Source organism: Calidris pugnax, unplaced genomic scaffold (genome assembly GCF_001431845.1).
Source record: "Calidris pugnax isolate Ruff unplaced genomic scaffold, ASM143184v1 scaffold56, whole genome shotgun sequence".
In the NCBI taxonomy this organism is placed as follows: Eukaryota; Metazoa; Chordata; class Aves; order Charadriiformes; family Scolopacidae; genus Calidris; species Calidris pugnax.
Window position 1 is genome coordinate 17,851,469 of NW_015090839.1, and position 23,528 is coordinate 17,874,996.

General features: G+C 38.5%; 1 protein-coding gene across 4 annotated transcripts in view; it reads left to right on the forward strand.

The window, feature by feature from the left end:
* The window catches only part of SIPA1L1 (signal-induced proliferation-associated 1 like 1), a 195,297-nt gene that overhangs the window by 22,772 nt on the left and 148,997 nt on the right, over window positions 1-23,528 (forward strand). The window lies entirely within an intron of this gene.

The following is a 23,528-nucleotide window of genomic DNA, read 5'->3' on the forward strand; positions in this document are numbered from 1 at the left end:
CGAAGTTGAAAACAAATCTTTCCTCTCATTTCTGAACTGACATCTGAAAGAAATAGGATTAGCTGGAGCATCAGCCCTGTTTCATGGGTTTTTAAAAATAGAATGAATGAAGGAAATTCCTCCTTGAACCAAAAGCTACATAAAAGGATTCTTCCCACATAGCACATTATCCTTGCTCTTTTTATTACCTGCTTTAATGGTCAAGGTGAAGGTAGAAATTCTGAATGAAATGGCCACTTAATGTATTTTTCTCTCATACCTGTGGGAAGAAGAGTTTATACAGTAAAATTAACTTCACTTTTTATAAATAAGAGATTGATTGGTTTCACTAATTCATTTAAAATCAAAAAATATCAGTATGAATTTTTAGAAAGAGGAACCAGTTGTATTGATTTGATGCTCAAAGAAGTGATAGCAACCTGTCCAGCTTCCAGAGGTATGTAAATGTGACCATGTCAACTCTCACTGCCAAGAGATATTCCAAGAGAAAGGAAGCTGTTAAGCTGGAGAACAATATTTAATTTGGCAGTAAATTTTTTGCTCGTATTTTTAGGGAGCTATTAGCAAATATTATGGGGGGAAAAGGCTATAGCCAAGGAAACATGTGGGGCTCTGAAACTTTGAAACTTAAGTAATAAGAAAGAGCACATCCCCTGTGTGACCAGGTGTGGGTGTCCAAGCCCAGATGCAAGCATGGTTACAAGATGAAAGAACCTGTCTGTCTATAATTGAGAAGGTTTAATGATACCTTTACATTGTTTCTGGAGCCTGTATTTTACAGGTGACTGAGGCAAAGCTCTAAAGTGTTTTGGGTATTGCAAAAGTTTCCATAATCCAGTTTTTATAGATTTGGGGATACATGTTAAGTTTATAATACTGGGCATTGTGTTCCTGTATATTCTTAGAACTTGGGAAGCCAGAGATGCAGACAATAATTTTAAGGAGTTTCTGATTGTAATTAAACCTTTAATTCATCATATAGTAGGTAAAATTATCCATTTGATACAATACTTTTTTTTTCTTCCATACAAATGAAGTGTCTGATGTTTAAAATAGTCCTCAGTTTGATATCCCCCTCCCTCCCCTTCCATAAGAGGTGTTTTCTGTCATTTTCCAAATGTGGCAGTTCTCAAGCTGTTGATTCTTCCCTCTTTTCAGTGAGGTTCATGCTGTCAAGGCACCTTGCAGTCCTTCATGTTAGTGTCAGACGTGTCACTGAAAAAGAAATGTGTGATTTTAATTTTTTTTTTCCTTAAAAAAATGTTCCAGGGTCTTTTCGTTAGTTTTTCCATTAAGATGCACCTTAAAATGAAGCCATTGCATTGGATTTCCCATTTTGGTAAGACTTATTTTTAGGAAATATTCAGAAATCTTCAGGTTCTGAAGTGCAACAGCCTTTAGGCCTCTTGACGGGGCCTGCCCTGTGGTATCCCTGTTACAGAACGCCCCCATCTCTCAGGGAAACATCTTTTTGTATGCTTGAATTTCAAAATCTCTTGGTTTGTTTTTGTTACAGATGGGCTGTATGTTTGGTTTGCAGGTTGTTTATCTATGGGCTAAAGTTTGGTAATAACCATTGAAACACTTCAGTGTTTCCTCATGTGCTGAGGTTGGGGGCCAGACTGACCTGTTTTGCGAATATCTGACTGAAACAACTAAGGCCCTGCAGTGTTGAAGGCCTTTAAGACCGAAACACAAAAACTCCACCCCTTTTCTTTAGTATTTCCAAACCCATTTTGTTTGTATATCTTAGAGATTAGCCTTATTGTAGCTCCTTTTCTAAATGAGTTCTGTAACTTTTAAGCATTTTGCCATTCTTTTTGGTGAAAGGCATGTCTTGTTGTTGTTTTCTCTGCAATCTAAATGTTCTTTTTTCTCCAGATGTGTGTTCTTACTATTTTTACAAGGGATGCAACAATGAAATAACATAGGAATAGAGACTGTTCTATAAGGTTTAGGTCATATTAGGTTACTCCTAAATGGAGAAGAGCAGGATTTCTCAGAATTGGGGAAAAAATCCGAAGTGATACGGGTGTTAAAATCATCCATTATATAATGGTGCATGGAAAGAATCTGAAGTTGGTAGAGGGTTCAGGCTAGTTTCTGCACTAAATAGTCTGTTTTTTGGGTTGTCATAATACAAATATATTGGTGTATTTCCAAATCTATTGTATTTTTGCAGTTTGATCACTAGAATTCTTATGTAGATACTGATTTAAGTGTTTTGATGTGAAGGATGTTGAAGGACCACAGCAGTAGTTTTTTAACATGTAATCTCCATATTGTGAGATGCCTGTTTTCTTTTAAAAAGGAGAGCAAAATACAGGCACTTGGTATGTAGACATGGGTTTATTTGTGGTCAAACAGTTATACTTATTCATCTCTCTAACCTGTTTGCCTTTTCTCATGAACAGGAAGGGAATTTGAAATGCATGACAATATCAAGGAACATGATGATTTCAGTGACTCATCTGTTTACTCTAAAACATACTGTGAGCAGGTTCCATGCTAACTGATAGGGGTATGACTTCAATGGAAGTTCTGGCTATTTGAAAACCAAGGCCTGAATATACAAAAATAGTGAATATGAGATGTGTCTGAGCATCCCTTGCGTGTTCCGCTGCTGGGACGCACCAGCGGGAACTTCACCTGGTGCAGGGTAGGAGAGCTCATGTACCACTTCCTACAGCTTTGTCATTGCTCCAAAATTTTCTAAGGGTGAGGTGAGAAAATGGAATATGGCAGTCTCTGTTGCCTCATTTCTGTCCAACCACAATAATTTTGCTCTTGAATTTCAGATGAGAACTCCAACCATAGGGAGTGCCAGGTCTGACTGATGTGATGGACACACCCAGGGTGTATGCCGAGGGAGTATCAGGGGTTTGTAACTCCTGCTCATCATGTTTCATTAGTTTATCTTACAATAGAATAATATCTCTTAGCGCATCTGTTTTTACCCTTTGCTGCCCGGACTGTAGGACTGAATAGGAAACTGCAGTTATTTTGTACAAATGCAAAATCTGGAATCAATTATCAAGAAAAAAAAAAAACCAAAACCAAACACCCCAAAACAAAAAAACCAAACCCAATCTGAAAATATTGACTATAGTGGCGTTCAGCTGAATCTTATTTATACAGGGCTGGGTGTAGCTGCCAGGGCAGAGAGCTGAGGGAGAGGTGCAGCTGTGCATACACGAGCCAGAGCAAATACCTGCTCTGGTGATCCCAAAGGCGGTGTATTAGCCCTTTTTATGCCACACCAGTGGACCTGTACTTATCTCTGAGCATACACCTGGGACCAATAGCAGCATGGCATCACAGAAAGTGAAGCTTTTTATTGATAAATGTAATCATACTTGAGAGGCACGCAAAAGTTGTTTTCAAGCAATAAAGAGCGCTGCTAATTTGGTCTGGTATGACTAGTGTTCAACCAGGAGAGATTCGGATGGGGAAGTGATGAGATGTTCCTTGCTCCGTTTGTTGGTTAACAGTTATAAAAGAGCCTTTTTATACTGGCAAAACAAGTTAAAAGGTTTCAGCCTCTCATGAAAGACCTACCATACACTGTTTTTTAGGCAGGGTGATATTTTCCTTGGACTGCAATGTAAATTTTTCATTTTCAATTTGTTTACTTAATAATATTTTTTTTCCCTAAACCTCATCCTCATAAGGAAAAAAGTAGGCAATATGCCTGAGAGAGTTTTGGGGGGTTTTTTGGTTTGTTTTTTTTGGGGTGGTGGTGGTGTTAAATTAAAAAATAGGATTGGGACAGGATTTTCTACCAATGCTTTAGTTGAAGTAGCTAAAGTCAGTATATTGCATTTTTGCTGTAGTATTTCAAATTTGGAGGCAGATTACATTGAAAATAGACTGTCAAGGGAAAACAGACTGCGCATTCCTGCTCTAGGTCTAAAGAAACAGAGTAAGAAAATGGAAAGGTAGGGTTTATGCTCAATGTATCTTTAACATATAATGGCTTCCAGTAGATTCACTGGTTTGAATCCAACTACAGAACATTCAGATTTTGATAGAAAACTTGTGCAGTCCCTTCCTGCATACAGGATTGGGGCATCCTGGGAATATTTTCTTATGTATTACATGGAGTTCATTAGTACTGAGGAATGGGTGATTGTGAATTCCATGATAGTGGTAATGCAGAAACAACATTGCAGTGCAGTTCCTGATAAGATTCTTTCTTCATTCCTTGCACACCCCTGTTTATGCATTGCTGTTTACCTGAAATAGCTACTTTTGTAAATGTAACTTTCTCTGCCCTGCAAATACACTTTTGGTTGCATCTCTGATGGTATTTCTTATCAAGTGGTACTAAATTCCATCGTCTTAGTACAATATAAGCAATATTGGAAAAAAAGAGGGAAAACTCACCATTAAAGATTCTGATTTTTAGCTACAAAACAGCAGCCTTTCTTTCTTTGAGGAGGGGCAGAATTTCCTGAGCAGAGTACCTGAAAGTCGTTCTGAATTCCTAATATTCTATAATTTTCTAATTACCTAGGGCTGACCCAAAGCAAAGATGCTTTCCTTTGACCAAACAGGGAAAAAAAGTTGTTCACTCTTAAAATATTTTCAATTTTATACCGTTAGCAGGAATTTTATTTTACATTAAGAGTCAGCAGCAAAGCTTAACTGGAATTGAAAGCAGAGAATAGCTAGTACAAAGTGTTAGGAAAGAATGAACAGATATGTTAAAGGTACTCAAGAAGACATCTGTGAACAGGTTTGCAGATTAGCTTCGGCAAAAATATTACCACAAATAAAATTACTCGAGCATTTTAGGAGCTGTCTTTGGTTTTTAGGGTTTTTTTTTAATCTGGTAGTTTGTCAAGGGTTAAGTAGCATTGTTACCTAAAGTTTCATAGGCTGAAATAACCTATTTTTTTTTTCTCTTGTTTCTGGAATCCAGTTTAAGAACTGTTAATACTTTGTGTTCTGTTCTGGTTTTGGGGCACTAATGGCATTGTGAAGAGCAACTGACAGGCCTCTTGGAGGACTGGCTTTCCTTGTTGCAAAGCAGGGAGGTTATCTGTATGTGAAGCTTTTATTTAATTTGAATCTAGGATAAGCTGAGTGACCAGTTCCACCAGCCACAAAAGCCAAAAACCTGCAACAGCCTTTAATTTATGTTCACACATGGACACTGTTGTAATTCTTGTTGTTTGCCTGTTTCAAAAGTTCAGTGCAGAAATTCCTCCCTTATCCCTTTCTCACAAGACCTGGAATCTAACCTTTAGTAAAAGTCATGTGTTAAAAAAGTGGTGATTGTTTCTCAGGGCGTACCTTTTATGAGTGCTTTCTTTAAAAACAGGAGGACTTATCTATGATTTAGTCTTCACACTTACATAGCAAGTAGCTGTCTCTATGTACTGTTTCACAACTTGCTCCAATTTAACCTGCTTTTTTTTCAGGCTTGTCCTCTTTTCTCTGAGCTCAGAGTTATATCTTATGGTGACAGCATTTATCATGTTGTAAGTTGGATGGAAAGGAAGATCAGATACTTTGTTCAAAAGGAGGTATTTATAGAAACATTGCAATGTACAAATATTTCATCTCTAAACTCTAGCATTCCCCTTGAGGCTGGATAAGACTTTTTTTTTTTTCCTTGAGCTTGGTTTGCAGAATTGTTTCTTAGTACTTCATGTCTCTTTCCTCTGTTACATGTGTAAGTTTAAGGGTTTTCAAATTCCTGCTTGGCTTACAGTGTGTTATTCGCACTGGTGGCTTGGTTGGTAATGGCAAGATCATCCTGTGGTAGGCATAAAGCTTCAGAGGCACCGACATCTGTGTCGTACAACTACAAGTAATTCTGGTAAATGCAACCTTTGCCTTGTTGCAGATGTGTAAAGCCAGGCAGGGTGCTGTGCCTGGTGACGTAAGATTCTAGTTGAGTAAAGTATATATTAAGTTGCCTGTAACTTTACTTTTTAACTACTGTTGTCTACCCAAGCTTCCCAATTACTTCTGCATTATTAGAAACAGTATGTTTGTTTGCTTTCTTTATCCAAATGCGCAGGCTTTAGCATATTCATACCTTATATGTTCAGTTCCTGTATTCTCTCTAGATGTGACATCAAACTATGGGACTTGCAAAGTCCACCAAATCCAGTATTTACTACTGATTTCAGTATTTTGGTTTAGTTCTGTTTTTTATGCTTAGCTTGTGGGAGAACATGATCACCAGCTACTGTAATGCCTTTTTGTTTGGAGTTTCGAATATTACCTGTTTTATCTGCATTGCAAAAGGATATATTTTTAATTGATGTGTTTTTTTAGATTTCTGGTTAAAGGTTAGAATGACACAATGAGCCTGATGCTAAAATAATCTTGTGTGACTTTTTGTTGATATTTAGGCTTTTTCCTTACTGTGACAGTAATGCCTGTATTTATGCACATATTTGAGTAAAACTGATTGGATTGCATGAGGTATCAGTTATTTTCCTCGCTTTTCAGAAGAAAAGAGACTCATAAAAATGAGCCATAGTAATGTCCTGCAATGCCCTCCAAAACTCAGTCACTTATTGTTTCTATTTTATTCTGTAAGTTAAAAGTAAGATGGCAATGTGCGTTTATTTACACTTTAGGAAGTCTGGTAAAGTGAGAAAGGAGCATGGATTTAAGTCAATGTCATGTAGATTTTGTTATATGAAAAAAAATATGGGCGGGGGGGAAGCCCCTTTATTTATAAATAATTTATTTGGATGTGGGAAAGAATAATATAAAAAGAAACTTGGTTTTGTTGGTGGTAAACTGATAGTTGACCAGCCTGTAGTTTGGAAGGTGGTGAGAGCAGCTTGGTTACTATAAATGACTTGGGCAGCGACAGCCACGTGGGTTGCGGTAGGCTGCAAGTGAGAGTGGTGAATGAAATGTCTGGGGCATCTGAAATACAAGTATCCACCGCTTCTGAACTGACATATCAGCGTCTTGTGCGTAAATATATTTATATGAGGGTTTGCAAGCTTAAGCAAAAGGTATCTGAAAGAAACATCGTCGTTCCAGCATAGTGAAAGATGTTCTGAGCGCTTCACCTCCAGCAAGAATAGACACCACAGGTGAGCTGCAGCCTCTGTCTTGCCATGAGGGCCAAGCAGTCTTCTTGCCAAAAGCATCCAGCCAGAAGATTGTACATGGATCTCTCTGGCAAAGTTTCCACAAGCTCATCTGGTATCTTCTTGGGCTCTGGATAGATCCTTAATGTTAACTCCCTGCATTTGTTGCCCTTAAAATGGAACAAAGCAAATGCTGTTTCATCATTGAGCACTGTATGTGAAACATTTGGAAAAACTTGAAGATTTGAGGGACAATTTATTTTATATATGCTATAGTCTTTGCACCTAAAAGAAAACTATTTTTTTTCATTATCATTCTGGATTTGTAACTTCTAACACAATGGTGAGATATTTTAGTATCTTTAATGCCCTGTTTCTATATAGGTAACTTTTTTAAAGTAACTCTTGTGTTAGTATGCCCTGAAGTGCCCCTTCTATACAAATGATGTACAATCCCTGCCTATTTCCTGGAATCCAGTCCTCTTGTTATGGCCAGATCTGCTGGAATAAGGTGAGCACCTAACATTGGAGTAAGGTAATGCAGGAGTCTGAAGGGTTTTTTTCTGAGACCTGTTAGCTTGCGTGATAACTTATTCCTTGGGAGGCTCTTTTCTATGTAAGCTACGTTTCCAGGTCTTTTCCCTGTGACTGTATCTAATTAAGAAATGTGGTGTTTTCTTCACTTGCATAATGTTTGTGGTGTCCTGCTATGTCTGTTGTTCTTCTGAAGCATCAATAATTTGCTTAACTCAACCTATCATGTTCTATTTTGGTACACGTCACAGCCAATATGTATCCTTCAGATACATGTCACTTCTCAAGTATAAGTGATGGTTCTTGCAGATGTGAGCCCTCTATTGAGGGTACTTACAGAATCCTTTCAAATAATTGTTAAATTCAGTGTTGTATCGCTATAACTTTGAAATATGAAAACATGGCTTTTTTGCTGATTTTTGTTTTGTTTTCTGCATACCTGATTTTGTTTGTCTGCATCTGTCATTCTCTGTAGGAGCACAGATGAGTAGAGAACTGTACAGATGTCTGTATGTGTATGTATTTTTATCTGATTTTGAATTTCTGGTTCCCTGATAAAGTGCATCTGCTGCTTAGGTGGCTTTCTGTATCTTTGTTACTGCAGCAGCTATGCTGTCAATTCTTTATATTGCAAGGCTTAAAATTTACATATTAACTTGCTTCCCTTTGTAAAGCCAAGACGCTCCTTAAAAGATATAACTTGCTGTCACTAACTGCAGAGCTAATGATGTCTTCTAGATATATCATGTCAACACCCTTGTATCTTGCATGGAGCCTTTCTTTTAAGAGCTGTGTGTCTTCACATGGGAGCCTGCAAGTCATTTACCTGCTTCATCTGTCTATTGCTGCTGAAATTGGTGATAGCATGCTGTTCAGAAACAAATTGCAATTCATTGACGTCATGTGTATTCTTTTTCCACCTTCCTTCTTCCCCCCCCCGCCCCCAGTATCAAGTCACTGCATAACATTATTAATTTATGGCCTCTTCAGGGCATAGTAGTTATTTGATAAGATCTGCTTTGGTCTACAGGGAAATTACTGGTATTTCAATCAGTAAGAATGATACCCAGTGAGAAGTATACTAGTTATCCTTGCTAGGTCACAGACAATTAAAAATCCTTAATACTCTTTTGATTTCCCTTGTTTTAAAAACATGAATTTCTTCTCTAGAGCGAAATATGTTAAAAATTTACAATTAGTATGCTGTATATGTGTGACAATTATGTTTATAATCCAATTTGAAAGTTGCTGAACACATCACCTATATTGTTATTTTACAGCTTTCTGTATATGGTATTTTTCTTTTAGAAGTGTATTATGTTCAGAAGTTACTTAGAAGTTTCTTTTTAGAGATACTAATATAATTCATACAAAAATGTCCAGTACTATTTTATAAATTAATATTCCAAGTGATTTTAGGAGCTAAAACCTACTTTAACATGATTTAAAAGTGAAAGTCTTTAGTAGATGGTTTGTGAGCCTTCACTTTGTGGGCGGTCAGCTCAATGCGTAGTAAATCTTGGTTCATATATTGCAGGACTTGGATCTGCTGATTTAAAGAAAAGAAAGGTTCGGGGTTGGGGGGGGACGGACAGACACCAACTGCACTGTCTCAAGTCTGAGAAATTCTTACTTACCCTTTATAACTGGTATTGCCATCCCCCCTCCTGAAGTTTTGACTAGCTGTGTCTGTATTAATTGTTTCATGTGGATGACAGTTCTCTTGATCTGTGTGAGATGTACTTTCATTAGGCTCTGGTTGGCTGTCTCTGTGTTGGATGTGCTGGACTAGGCCCTGGTTTACCTCGTGGTGTGATGGAAGAGGACCTTTAAAAACCTAGATCCGATCTCCTTGGTTAGAGATCATTAGGAATAAGATAATAAAAATTCTGAACAGGAGCAGAAGCTTGGGAAAATGACTTATGGAAATGTAGATGATTAATATTGTAGCCTCCTGGACAATTTTAATCCAGCCTGAATTGGTTACTGCCAAAAACTGTGGTTTTGTACTCCCCCCAGCCTCTTGCTAGCATGGGCATCCTGGTAGCCACTCAGTGAAGGTGGCTGGAAACTGCCTTGTGTTAAAGCTGACCTGCTAAAGATGGCATTTCAGCTTCCAGTTGAGTTGGCTCTCTTGATATGGCTCCCCACATCACCAGTTGGCTGTTGGTGATGGCACAGAAAAGGGCTGAGAAAGTGGGAAAAGCCAAGACTTCTTTCCTCTGTGGCTCCCACTTTGCTCCAGGCTAACATAAGCATGGGATTACCCTCTGACAGTTCAATCCTGAAGGGCAAAACTAGGGTTTGATGTGTGGCTTGGGTGTTCATGTCCAAGTGCTTTTGTTTTTTAAAAGATGGTCCCTTTCCGTTAGTTTTTAATTATTGCTGAAATCTTGTTAAAATGGAATAGCCCTAAAAGGAGCATGATTCCCTGATGATGACAGATATCTTGCATGTGTGGAAGTGTATGGTACGGGGCTATGGGTTGGCTGCCTTGGGGCATGCCTGAAGGAAGGCAGAGTGTCCCCAGTTGGAGTCCCTCTGACTGTCAGCTTGCTCACCTCAGTTACATCTCTTGGAACTGGAATAATTCTTCTTGTTTCACAAAGTGTGATGAGGAGGAATGCTGGGCATAGAATATGGATTAGTCCTGGCCTGTAATATAGCTTCTGTTTTTCTGTGATTAATGTAATAAAGTTCACGCAACTCTGACTGTGACCTGCTAAATAAGTTTATCAAACTGTCTGTCTTCAAAAGAAAAGGGTGTTTAATCAAAATTGCACTATGAAGACAATCAGGAATTCATAAGTATTTTGTTCTCAAACCATGAAGTCATTGGGGACTGCTAACTCCCAAGAGTGTCATTGAGACTTACTCTGAATTAAAGTAATGCTTAGATAAGCCACAGGTCGAGGTAAGGTTGTATTTTGGGGGCTCCCTATTTGGGATCTTACACCCAAATAGGTGTAAGGTGGCAGCTTTGCAGATGTGAGTGCAGCAACAGTATCTTCCAATTTCTTTTTAATTTAATTATTTGAATGCATTACATGTTCAGTACTTGGATTGCTAAAAGGCATTGTCAAATGTTTTTATTAAGGCACCAGCCTCTTTAACCTGTGAAGGTTGGTTGATAAACATCCTCTATTACTGTAAACATCCTCTTGACCATCTGCCAAATAAGGCTTGAAAGGAAGGAGGAAGGTAGGACCTTTTACTTGAGAGCTTGTTTTAAGGCAGATATCCCATTATGTATGTATTTTACTGAGAAACAGATGGTTTGTGAAATGAACCTCACAAAAATACAGCAGCAAAAAAAATACATCCCTTTGTGAGTCCTGCAGTGTGGTATTTCTGTTGTGAATATAAGCATGATTAAGAAAACATTAACAACTGTAGTTAAAGGTAAGTTGTTTGAAAGCCTTAGGTTGTATTTCTCAAATATAAGGACATATTTATAAACCTTTGAAGTCCACAAAAAAATGCAAAAAAAGAGAGAGCTTCAGCCAGAAATTTCTTGAAGTAAGAGGTTTGGCATGTTGCTGTTCCCATGAAGTCCACAAAAAAATGTGGAAAAAGAGTGAGCTTCAGCCAGAAATTTCTTAAAGTAAGAGGTTTGGCATGTTGCTGTTCCCATTTCTTCCCCTCTCCTTCCAGACCTAGGCATGGTTGTTGGCAAATTGGTGAATGTGAATTGGAATTTGAACTGGTGGAAAATTAAGTGTAAGCACAGCATACATACACTGCTAGACAATTTCGAAGAGGAGAGTTCCTATAATACTCTTTCAGTAACTAGATCTATTTTGTGTTCATTACCATACAGGCAAATTAGTCTGCCATTATGCTAAGTATGTCTTTTTCTTGGTGTGAACTAGCTTGGAACAGAGCTTACCTTGATTTTGGTTAGGGCCTAAGGTCACCCCAGGCCTCACATCCATATTAGTCTGCCATTATGCTAAGTATGTTTTTTTCTTGGTGTGAACTGGCTTGGAGCTTACCTTGATTTTGCTTAGGGCCTAAGGTCACCCCAGGCCTCACATGTCTCTGGCCCTTCCTCTCCCTGTCTGCTACAGGGAGAAAGGGTTTCAGGACTCAGGATGTCACCACTCAGCACATCTGAAGGGTTTCTTGTTAAGTCACTTTTGTTTTGAAGGTGTATTTTGTTTTAGTTACATTGACGTTCTTTATGTACCTCTGATGTCCATCATTGCAGCTATTTTTTTTTCCCCGAAATGATCGTTTCATATGGACTCTAATAGTTTTCCTCTAATTACCATGCATGGTTAGTTAAGATTTGGTTGGTGACATACTAAGACCTATTTTCTGTATCTTGTAGAACACAAACCGAAGTGATGTGCTTGAGTGAGAAGAGCAGCAAAGCAGGGAATTTGTGAGCACAGGCTGGCCTGGTGGCACGCTTTGGTGCAGGTAGTTTTCCTTTGGAGCCTTGTGCTGTGCTGATGTTCCTGTCTTCTCCTCAGCAAAACTGTGTTTGCACAGTATGCATCATAAGGAGCATTCTTTTGTGGAAAAGCAAACACGTCTCTCTGGAGAAGTGCACTCAGGTAACAGTTGGGTTTTTGGGTGAGGCTCATGACAGGAAAGATTTTTGTGTGTTGAGTCTGGATATGAGGACAGGCTTCACTGCTACCAAAGTAGTTCAGAAAGCCAGGAAGGTGTGAGGAACACTTACGATCAAGATACTTTTGTGTTTGAGACCCTGTTGCAGTGTAAGGGAAGAACTGAGTGAGCAGTGTGATAGGAGTCCGTTCTCCTCTGGAGAAAACCTCGGGTTATTATTGACAGCTTTTCCAGGGTATCTTACCAGCTATTTTGGGTGAGCACTGTGCAACTAACCTGTCTGGAGATAATGTCTGTAAAATTCGTAGAAATGTTTAAAAATCTGTGCATCTGCAGAGTGCTGAGTGCACATGATGATCACAGTCCTGGGCAGAGTATGGCTTTGCTTCCCTCCGCAGCACCGTGCTGTTTTCTTAACACATTGGCTTTATGTGGCTGTGATGGCTCAGATGCTGGTGATGGGGAAGTCCTTTTAGGTCACTGTCTTAGAAAGTGCGTGGTACCCTCTAAAATATCATTAAAAAATATCCATCTTTAAATTTGGAAATGTTTGCTTGTCAAGAAAAGACCTTTCTGTTTACCAAATCAAATATACTCCCGCGAATTATTCCATACCCAAACACTCAAGTGATGTATGGGGTGGGGGATTTCTTTTTTTCTGAATTTCAAATATCTATTCATGTAACATGCCGATAATGCTACATCTTCCAAATATTTGAACCGGGCAGCAAATTGTTCTTGTATGTAATTGCTAGATAACCATTTGCGACCTTTCTAAAAACGAGTTCAGCAGAGCAGTTTCTCATACGAATTATGAGATTACTTGCCATAGGTCAGGAGAAGGTCCATTAACAGAGCGCACCAGTCTGGGCTGATTTGATTTGTCTCCCATCTATGGGACATCAGGACTGCAGAAGCTCATCTTCAATTCCCCTTACATCAGTCATGCTAAAAAAGGAAACTGTGCCATGTGTGGAAACTAGATCTGCTGCGGTTGTTTCAAATGCTTCTGCTGAATCTCTTGGAAGAAGAGTCAAAACTATATCCAAACCTAACTTTGGAATGTATTGACAGATTTTAAGCTTGCTTGGAATTGGTAAAATTAGTATTTTAGCTGAAGTTCGGGTGTTCTTTTCCTCAGTCATTAGCTGTCTGGGGTAACTAGTAAAGCCAATGGGATGAGATCTTTTGTTCAGCTTTCTGGGAGCTCAGCTCTCTCTTTTAGTAGTTGTTGTAGCAGTATTGGATGGGATCACTATTCTCTGGGAGCTCAGCTCTCTCTTTTAGTAATAACTGTTGTAGCAGTATTGGATGGGATCACTATTTTCCTAGCAGAACTGGGAATTTTCCTCCTTGGAAGCTCAGGGTGTGGAGATGTGGCCATGCCAGCCTGGCATGAGCCCCTGGAAGGGCACATCTTGCTTCTACTCTTCCACTTACAGCTGTGTGCAGCTGCAGGGGGGCTGAGGAGAGGGGATTGATCCTGAGAAAGGCAATGCTTCCAAAGAAGGGGGAAGAGAGCTCTCCCTCACCAGCACATGTTCGTGCTTCATACGGGTTCAACTGCATGGCCTTAATAGGATGTTTCTGAAATCAGCTGTCACTTATGGTATGCCTGGTTTTTTATAAGCAGGATTTGTTAAAGTTTGCTTGTGCCCCATGTTCCTGTTCTAGATGTTTGAATTCCGTGTGATGCCTTACTAATGTTTTCTTTCCCATGCTTTTCCTAATCCCATCAGAAGCTAACCAGCATGCCTTTGTAGGAATGGCGCTGTCGTTTTGTTAGGGTTGGGTAAGATCATTTAAGGCCTGCCTTAGGCTTTTCGTAGATCCTGCCAGTGGAGGTTAAGGATCATATAATAATCCTATAGATTTTCAAAATGGGTCTCCAAGTACGTGGGAGGGAAAAAAAAAATCCGCTCTTGGTTAATTCAGATGTCCACAATGCAGCAGAGATGGTCTTTTCTGTGAAGTATTTTCCTGTTTGTGAAACAGTTTGAGGCTTTGTGTGTTCTCAAGACAAAGCATATCAAAGCTAATCTTGAAATTTAAAAGTTTTAAATACAGCTAGCTGGGTTTCACTGCAGTCATGAATACAAGCTGGTTTAGATATAATGTGGATGTATAGGAATAATGTGGACAGTATCTCAGGATGATTACTTGTCACTGAATTTGTTTGCTCTTATTTAATTTAAGAGAATAAACTTTTTTTTTACTAAAGATATGTACATTACATATTGTTGCTTTGAATATGTGGACTCTAACTTCTAGCTAATAGAGCTGATTTCTAGCTCTCCTCTTAGTACAGCTCACTGAGCTGTGCAATGTTTCAGTTGCCTGATATGAAGGGACAAATATTTTTATGAAAAACCAAAGAACAGCCTGTTAATTTTTTCCCCTCAAGATTTATAGTAACTTTTTATTTTTACATTCAACTGGTGGAATGTAAACCTTTGCTGGCATGTTTATTTGAATGAATCACTGGAACAGGCTTTTCTCAAGGCTTTTATTTAGAAGAGTAGTCATGTTCTGCCCTAAAGGATATAAGGAAGCAGGTGAAGAATTGATTTGTTCCTGTGTATTCTTGCTGTGATGGACAATGACTCAAATGGACTAGAGCACAAGATGCTATTCAGATTGTGAAATGGCTGAAAAAGAAATGTTCATTAGTAATAGGTACAGGCTTTGTGCTTATGTTACTAATTCTTTTATATTTGAATTTTTTACTCTGGCATAAGATTAGAGATTTTTTTTTTCCTCTTTAATGGGAATCTCTGGTGTACAGAGTGTATTTGATGAAGAAACAGACGTGGGTGCTTCAGGGTGGTGGGTGAGTAGGGTGCGTCTGCTGGGGCTGGGATGAGCTGCCAAGAACACTGTGGTTACCTTCTGGAGGAGTGCTGCTACTGGTGGTGTCACACTGCCTCCACTGGGTTTCTGTGGCTTGGGGGGGAAAAAAAAAAATAAATTATTTACTGGTCTCTCTAATTGCCGGTGTTACTCCCTTCTACCCCTGTTTTTTTAGTTTTATGTTCTGAAACATCTGTAGCTTCTGCAACTTCAGTAACTGTTGTTTAATTACATCGGCCTAGTGCTGCAGGATTGTGGTTAATAACATTTGTGAAACTTTCCTTAAAGAGTATCTTTTTGTAAAGTGAAAGTAAACTCAGTTTTCTGCATCTAAAGAAAAAAAAACCCCAACAAAGCCTACATTATCACCTTTATGCTAGGGCATTACATTAAGTCACTATTTTGCTGTTCTTGTACATTGAGCGTGTGTTTTTTCCCTAGCACTAATGAATACTTACTGAAGTTTAGAATCTCAATTTGTGTCTAGCTTCTTGGTAATCCTTTTAAAATCATGAGTCATTCAACAATGGATTTTTCTCAGTATCTAAGGGTGTTAGTTACAAAGTGTTTTAACTTCTGTACTTGTAGATAAACAAATACCCTATTTTAGCTCCCTCCCTCTGCCATCAATAATAACAAAAAATCCCATCTTCCTTCTGTATACATCCCCTAACTTGGGTTCAATCTTATATCCTGTCATTTACTTATATTAGTCATTTACCTTCTGATCATGATACTTTTAACGGTGATACATCCAGTGTCAGAGTCTGTGTCAAGGTGGTGTGTATCATACGACATCAATGTGTCAGATGATTGCTTTGACAAAGACAGTTTTTCTTAAGGCTCTTGAGTATCTATCAAACTTATTCCAGAAATTAATTCAAAATACCCAAAGTAATCTACCTGTTTGTATACGTTTATAATACGTTTGTATTTGTGAATTCATGCTTTTGTATATTTACTGACAAATAAGAGAATCCTATGCTGAGCGCCAGACATACAAAATCACTTTAACAGAAGAAGAAAAGAAGCGGCCTAGATTCTCAGCTATACCTGGTCACCTTGGGCTCAAATGGTTCTGTGATGGTGAGACCACATTAAGAATAGTGTTTGAATAATTATGCATTACTCTGATGTGGACTGGGTAATTTTTCTGGCCTTGAGTTGAGCAGTTGAAGCTGGGAATAGACTTTCATGAATCCTTAATAGCTAGCTATATTAATAGTCTCTGGATTCACGAGGTACTCTCTTACATTTCTCTTTTGGTTTGGGTTTATTAAAAGTAGTATGTTCAGAGTGTTCTGTAATTCTCTTTCCTTCCTTCCCACGGATAAATGAGCACCATGTTCTCAAAATGTTACATCTCATTTTATTAGGGAAACTGCGGCAACTTTGGAATGGGCAAGAATCAAGGCAGATGCCAAACTTGTCTGTTGAGATAAAAATCTGGTGTTGGAAGAGTCTGCTGCTGTTCATGGCTGGACATGTAGTTCGAGAGAAATTATGTTAGCATTGAATTTTCTTTATTGTGTGTAATTTTGCTAATATTCTTGGAAATGCAAAAGTAGCTGGTTGTGCTGCAACTCAAATATTTTCTCATTTGAGAATGAATATAAAATCTAATTTGTTTTTTTCTGCACCCTCTCTCCTCGGAGATCTATCAAATTACCCTCTGTTTTAGATTCAAGCTCTTCATAGAAATTAATCATTCTGACCCCTGTGAAGTAAATATTATTTTCATTAATGGGAAAATTGCAGAACAGACAAGTAAAATTGTTTGAGTTATGCAGAGCTCTTAGGCATGTGGTCAAATTGCTAGACGGTGCCTGTTTTCAATAAATTCTTTACAAAACTTTTTTATGTAAGCTGTAATAATATTGATGCCATCTGAGCAGACAGAAAAATGCTGGTTTTGTTTCCTGAAGTGTTGCATGACCAAGAGGATAACTGAACTATTGTTTATAGAACAGTATATCTCGACATGTGGATGAATGAGCTATCTACTGAGAAGAGTACAAAACTGTTTGTAATTTTCCTGGGAAAACAGGCAAAGAATCCTTTTAAATTTTATCTTAACCTGGCAAAGAGCGTGAAGGTCATTGCACGGGCAGAGAAACCCTTGCTCTAATGGGAATTAGCAGGTCTGCTACGTGAGTCGAATGGGGGTGCAGATGTAAGGTGCTTGTGTTCTATGGAATAACAGATTACCATTTCCCATGAAATTCAAGTGAAACAAGGGCTTCTCCACTGGAAAAGGAAACCTTGGGTGCGGCGGGAGAGAGTACCTTGAATTACTTTTGGCTGTTTCAGTAGGATGGAAATAATGAGTTCTACTTAATCTGAAAGGTGGCATGAATGAATGTTTTCTTTTCCTTGAAGGAAGGCTGGTAACACAGGAAAACAGAAGTTTGGTTACATATGCAAAAAACTTTCTAGCTAAAGAATTGTCTCTTTATCATAGTTGAATTTTGAATTAGGGGTAGGAGAAGATATGATTTATGGAGTGTGAAACTTCTTAGAGATTACTAGGATTTTCAGCTTGACACCGTTTCAAAGCTTTTGCAGACTGAATAAATTCTCCTCAATGGAGTGGGATTTTTCATATGCTGTGGGATATTTTGAAAATACAGCGATGTAGTTAATGCCTTTTTAAATGAATTTTACGGCCAGTGTACATCTATACAACTTGTGTTGTGAAGCTTCCTTCTGTGGCAGGTGTATGGTGTACGTTTCTGTTGTGCTGTGAAGGAGATTGGAGGCTTATAGAAGTGGTGCTCACAGCACGTATGCAGTTAACCACAGTCTGCATTTGGCTATTCCTGGCTTAAACACTTTTTGTGGTAAGGGTAAAGTAGTGGAGTTTCTGCAATATGCCAGTATATTTTGAAAGCCTGGGGAAACTTGATTTCGTGTTTCATTTGTTGACAGATGTTAATACAGGCTGATGGAACCCCGCTGGATCAGCAGGTGTGGATGCCGTTCAGTAACAGTACTTCATGGATTTTAGTTTGTGCACTCATAGGCAGTTCTCTGTTGTCTTGTTTTGGGTGTCTAATTTGTCTAGCTAATGTCTTGTTGCTTACATTATGTGTATTATCAGTTCTTCAAAGTGCTGATGAAAGCCTTCATATAAAGAGAAGTCGTTATGGCCGTTGGATAGAAGTTCGAAGACTAAATATTTCTTATTGCTGGTTGGCTGCTGGATGACCTTGAACAGCTGCTTCTCTTTCTTTTGCCTTGATTTCCCTTTGTATTTGGTTTAATGATATTTACCTTATCTGCAAAGCACTTTGGACCCTTATCAGTGGAAAGCTTCCTAGCAGTGGCATATTCTCTATGGTGCTTCCTCTGTTTTCATTGACAAGCAGCTTTAAAATTCCAAATACAGAAGTCAGTCGAGATGCCAGCTCAGTTTTTCATTTCTTCTAAGAGTAGTCAAATGGATTGCAGTTGCATATGTCCTCTTACAGCTTAGCTGTGACAGGGAGCTAGGCTGAAAAACAAACAATAGGACAACTTTTCTGAAGAGAAAACCTAACTTTTAAAGAAGGAATAATGGACAGCAAAAAAGATGGGTCACTACTTGATATAAGGGGGGGGGAAAAGTGGACTTTGTTTGCATTTCTTGTTGGTTTTCTCCATTTCAAACTGAAGTATTTGCAGTCTTTACTGTAAAGTGCTTACTACTGTCAGGAATAACTCCAAAGTTCACATTTTCATGGTTGTGCTCTATAAATCCCTTGATGCTTCACTTCAGTTAGTTCAGCACTGGACAAAAGCTCTTCCCAGTCAGCACTACCTTCTTGGTAAAGGTGTTTTACTTGTAGAATGTGGAGTTACATTAAAGATAAACATAAAGCCATTTACATGCTATGTCATATGCCGTGTGGCTAGAAAAACTAGCCTCAGTGTGAAAGTACCTAAGTCGTGCTGGTTTTGAATAATAAGGAAATATTATGGCTTACTGCACTAAAATGATACTGTGAACATCAGAAGAAGCCTTTTTAGGTGAAATTAAAGTAAATGAAATTTTGTTCCATTACCCTTTTTGAGAAAAATGTTAAGAATTACAGTAATTGACTCCTGTTGGCAGGGCAGCAAAAGAGTTAATGAATTAAGTGCAACGTTACTAATTTTGATTGATACCGTGTAATTATGATGTCAAAGGTATTTGATGCAGATTTACAGCCTGATAAAAATTCAGACTTCTAGTTTACCCTAGAGGAAAGCAAAAAACCAACACGGAAAATGAGAAAATCCAGACACACATCCCCCATCTGAGCTGAATGTCCCTTCATTCAAAAATTGAAGTACAATTCAATTTCAGATCTATTTTTCTATACTACTGTTTTACAAAAAGGTATAAGAAGGTAAAAAGGTTTCACTAGTTCAGCTTTCTTCCTTATTAGTAGCATAACTCTGAGAAATTCCTGAAGGTCTTAGTGTCTGAGAAGTAAAAGGTAAATATTCTCTCTGAATTTTGATGTTGGCAGCAACAGAGAATCCCCTGACAGCCCTCCGTGCTCTTTTAGGGTTTTTTCTTTCCTAATAGCCTTAGTCTGACTGGAGATTTTAGAGCCTGACAGTGAAAGGCAGCCTTCCAAACTACCTTGAGCTGTTCTGTTCTCACTAAAAAGAAATAAAACTTCATTTTACCTAAAAGTGAAATTTATGGAAGGATACAAGAGATCAGATTATTCTGGCAGTGACTCTTGAAGCAAATGTTCTTTAGCTTGACAAGCCGAGCATGAAAGGATACACTTTATTAGGATGCAAATTCGAAGTATGTGATTCATTTGTTGTGTAATATTTTCATGCATTTTTTGGTTTATTAGAATTATATGTGTATTAGTATGTAGAAGAGAGGCTTTATTAACGTGTCAGAAATAGCACTTCACTATTCACCAGGGTGAAAGTCAAGATGGCTGTAATTTCAAAGTTTAATAGGAGTCTGTATACCTCCTTATATAACAGATAACTCCAGTATTCCTAGAATAGGGGATTTAAGTTCCTACTACTTTTTATAGACATTTATTTATTTATTTTTACTTGTTTCTATATCGCCCTATTTCTTTTCTTGCTTCTGTGTTTATCACCGTTTCATATTCATTGTTTCAGATCCTCTTTTTTTCTGGAAGTTTTACTGGTGCTGAGATTTTTTTTTACCTCCCTTTGGTACTTCATCCTTTCCTGCCTTTCTGACCCAGAAGAATTTGTGCCTCAGCAAGTTTCTGGAGCAACTGACTGGTGTTTTAAGAGTAATTTTTGGAGCTTAGTTGTGATTTCTAAGTGTGCTGCTTTTGCTTGCCATAGAGGTTTGTGCAAGTCATCTGGGTTGCTGCTTTTCAAAACCCCGTCTTACTTGAGTTTCTGATGTGTATGAGTAATAGCCATTAGTGCTTAGCAGTCATATAGTTGAAAAGACGTATAAAAATTGAGTCTACTTTGTAGAAATGTTATTTATCAGTTTCTGGCATTCAGCATCTTCTGTCACAGCATGTATTTGGCTGGATATGAAACTTAGAGCCCTGTGAATGCTTCGGTTGGAGGTGTCCTTCCAGCAGTTCTGCTCTGCAGGCTCTTCTCCATTGTGGCAGTGTACTGCGGGCGCAGGAATTCACTTGTCTGCTGGGCACAGGGCTTTGAAAACACCAGCCTCAACACTCCAGGGAATTAGGTGCTAAAGTCCTAGCTCCTTGTGACTGGGGTTCACAAAATAGGCTGCAGGCTGGTGCCCAAGGCTATGGGTGCAGCAGCAGCATCTTTTCCCTGCAACACCTCATCTCATGTTTGTTGAAGTTCATTGGTGAAACTTGTCCTGGCTGTCTTCATTCCTCTGGTAGTAATTACAGTAATAATCAGCTAATGCACGTACGTCAAAAGCTTTTGGTTTTAATATGAAGGGAAAGACAGACCTATTGAAAATATTTTCATAGCTTTATGATGGCACGGGAACACTTTAGGTAGACTTCTTGATTTAGAAATTATAATGCATATAGGTAGTGCCTTCCTAAAGAAAACTAAGAAGGATATTTTTCACTGATGCTCATTCCTTCTTGCTTTAGAAAATGTGGATTAGTTAAAAGGATGTCCTGAAAGGCCTGCTCACTTTTCTTGGGAGATGAATGGACTGAAGACTGTGCAGGCTAGGGAGGAAAATGTGTTGTGTTTTTTTTTTTTTTTAATTATTATTTGTTTGTTTTAAGCATCTATGAGAAAAAACCATGAATTTCTTGTAGCTGTTTTTTCCAGCAGTTTTGAATACTGTTAGATTCTGCTGAGAATAAATGCTATTTAGTGTTTATAGAAAGCATTCTCTTTCTCCCTTTTTGAAAAGGCTTTGGCTGCAATTTCAATACTTCATATTGTTATTAATTATATAAGGGTTCTAAAGCTTCAAACTGCTGTTGTGCTGGTGACTCGCTGCTCCTTGAGAGTAGCTTTTGCAGGATGTGGCAGAGAAGTGGGGGAAGTGAAGCGTTCCTTGGGTAGGTGGTGGATTCTGAAATCAGGGATGATTCTGCAAGGGTTCCTCATGTTGCTTGTAGTACTGCATATTGACATCTGGAAAGTAGCAAACAATCCTTTCAATTCTCTTCAAGTAACACATTTTAGTTCTTTCAAGGGTGATGTAAGAAAATAGCCTTTTTCAGCAGAACCAAGTTCTTTCTTCCCTCCCCCCTTAGGTACGCCTACACCAATGTTTTTTCAGCTCTGCAAGTGTGTTTTTTCTCACTCTCTCTGCTGTGTAGGCGGCCTTCCCAATCACAATTGAGCTTCACAGGCAATCTTTTACAAAAAAAAAAAAAGAAAAGTTGTCTTTACACAGCTTGTCTATAATTTAACACCAAAGAAAATGGAGAGTTCTGGGTTAGAATTATGATGTAGCTCAGTAATGCTTGAATAGGTGAAGAATTTCACCCTAAATAAAACAAGTAAAACTCTTCTTGACCAGAAGGCCACCACCTGCGGAAATTATTTACTTGCTGCCCAAATGACTTGCCAAAATGTCAGTAGCAATCACAAGCAGGTAGATTTTTAAACCTTTTACTCGCTCCATTAGACTGAGTTATAATTGAACTTTTCTACCCCAAAATTAGAATGTGATTCTACTTGAATAAGACAGGCTTGATTTGTTGGTAATATCAAAGTTAAAATGAGGTAGTTCCTGGAATATTACTTATTTTAAATACGAGTTTAGTTCTCTCTGCCTTTTGGACACTGCTTTTGCTGCATGTCATGATTATTTTTTTGTGTACTGCAGCTTTTTTGATGATGCTTCTCATTTTTTCCAAAGTCTTAATTTCACACAGTATTTTGTAAATAAACCTAATCTTAACTCGCAGTAAAAAAAAAAAGCCCCGACTCTGAAAGCTATATTTTTAATTGCTTAAAGGAAGATAGCAGTAATTACTTCCTTGAGCTCTGTTGGTAGTGCTGTCTGGCACTTCTTAAAGAATTTTGGTTGATGCTAATGTTCTTGCCACCAAGTATTCAAACTTTATTCAATTCTATCTCTAGAAATAACTGTTGGGAGAGTAGCGATGGGCGACTTAAAATTAATTCGCTTAGCAACCTATCAGATTTCAGAGATCATTATAATAAAATAATTAGTGTTTGTACTGTGGTTTTATGTGCAGCTTAAGCTGGCGTTGCAGCTGAAAGCAGCCGTCCTTGGCTGCTGATCCTGTCCTGTGCCTTTTCTGCTTCATGTCAGCACAAGCGCTTACGTAGCCGTGCAGTGAACTGGATTGGGAAAAACCAGGTTGAAGAAATGATCTAGGTCTTCTCCAGTCTCCTTATTTAGAATTGGGTTTTAATCTGTCTCTTTGATATGATTCACCGACATCTTCTCTAACGCGTGAGCTTGGTGGGAGTACAGGACGACAAATTCATTGGTGGTATGAGCTCTACCTCCAGCTTGTGCCTCTGCAGAGTTTTCAGGACTCCAGCATAAATCTCCATGGTTGCATCTGTTTGACCAGTCTAATTTTAGAGGGTTCCTATCATCTACAGATGTAAGCCTTTTGTAGCAATAGACAGAGGTCAGCAATAGACAGAGGTCAGATGTTAAGGCTGATGCTGAAACAATACAGATTTCATTACGGGACCTGGTAAATAGGAAGGACCAACCCTGAAACTTTTTTCTTGCTACTGTTGGAGACTTCTTAGAGAACTGCAGGTGGTACCTTAGACTCACTCCTGTTCTCCCTTGTGTTTGGCATGTGTTAGGCTATATGTTGAGTAGTGAGGAAATAAGTGGGCCACAGCCCTGCTAAATGTACCCTTTATTTCAGGCGTAACCAAAGGTTTGTTTAATCTCCAAATGCCTAGCAGAATGTGTTCTGGAAGAAAATAACTTGGTTCAGAGAAAGGGTGATAAAAGAAGAGTTGGGATTGTTATAGTGAAAAAATTCTCATGCAGGCTGTCCCAGATGAGTAAGTTAGCTGCAAAAACTTAATAGCCATGGTGGCTTCTTCCAAGCGCAATTTCCCATT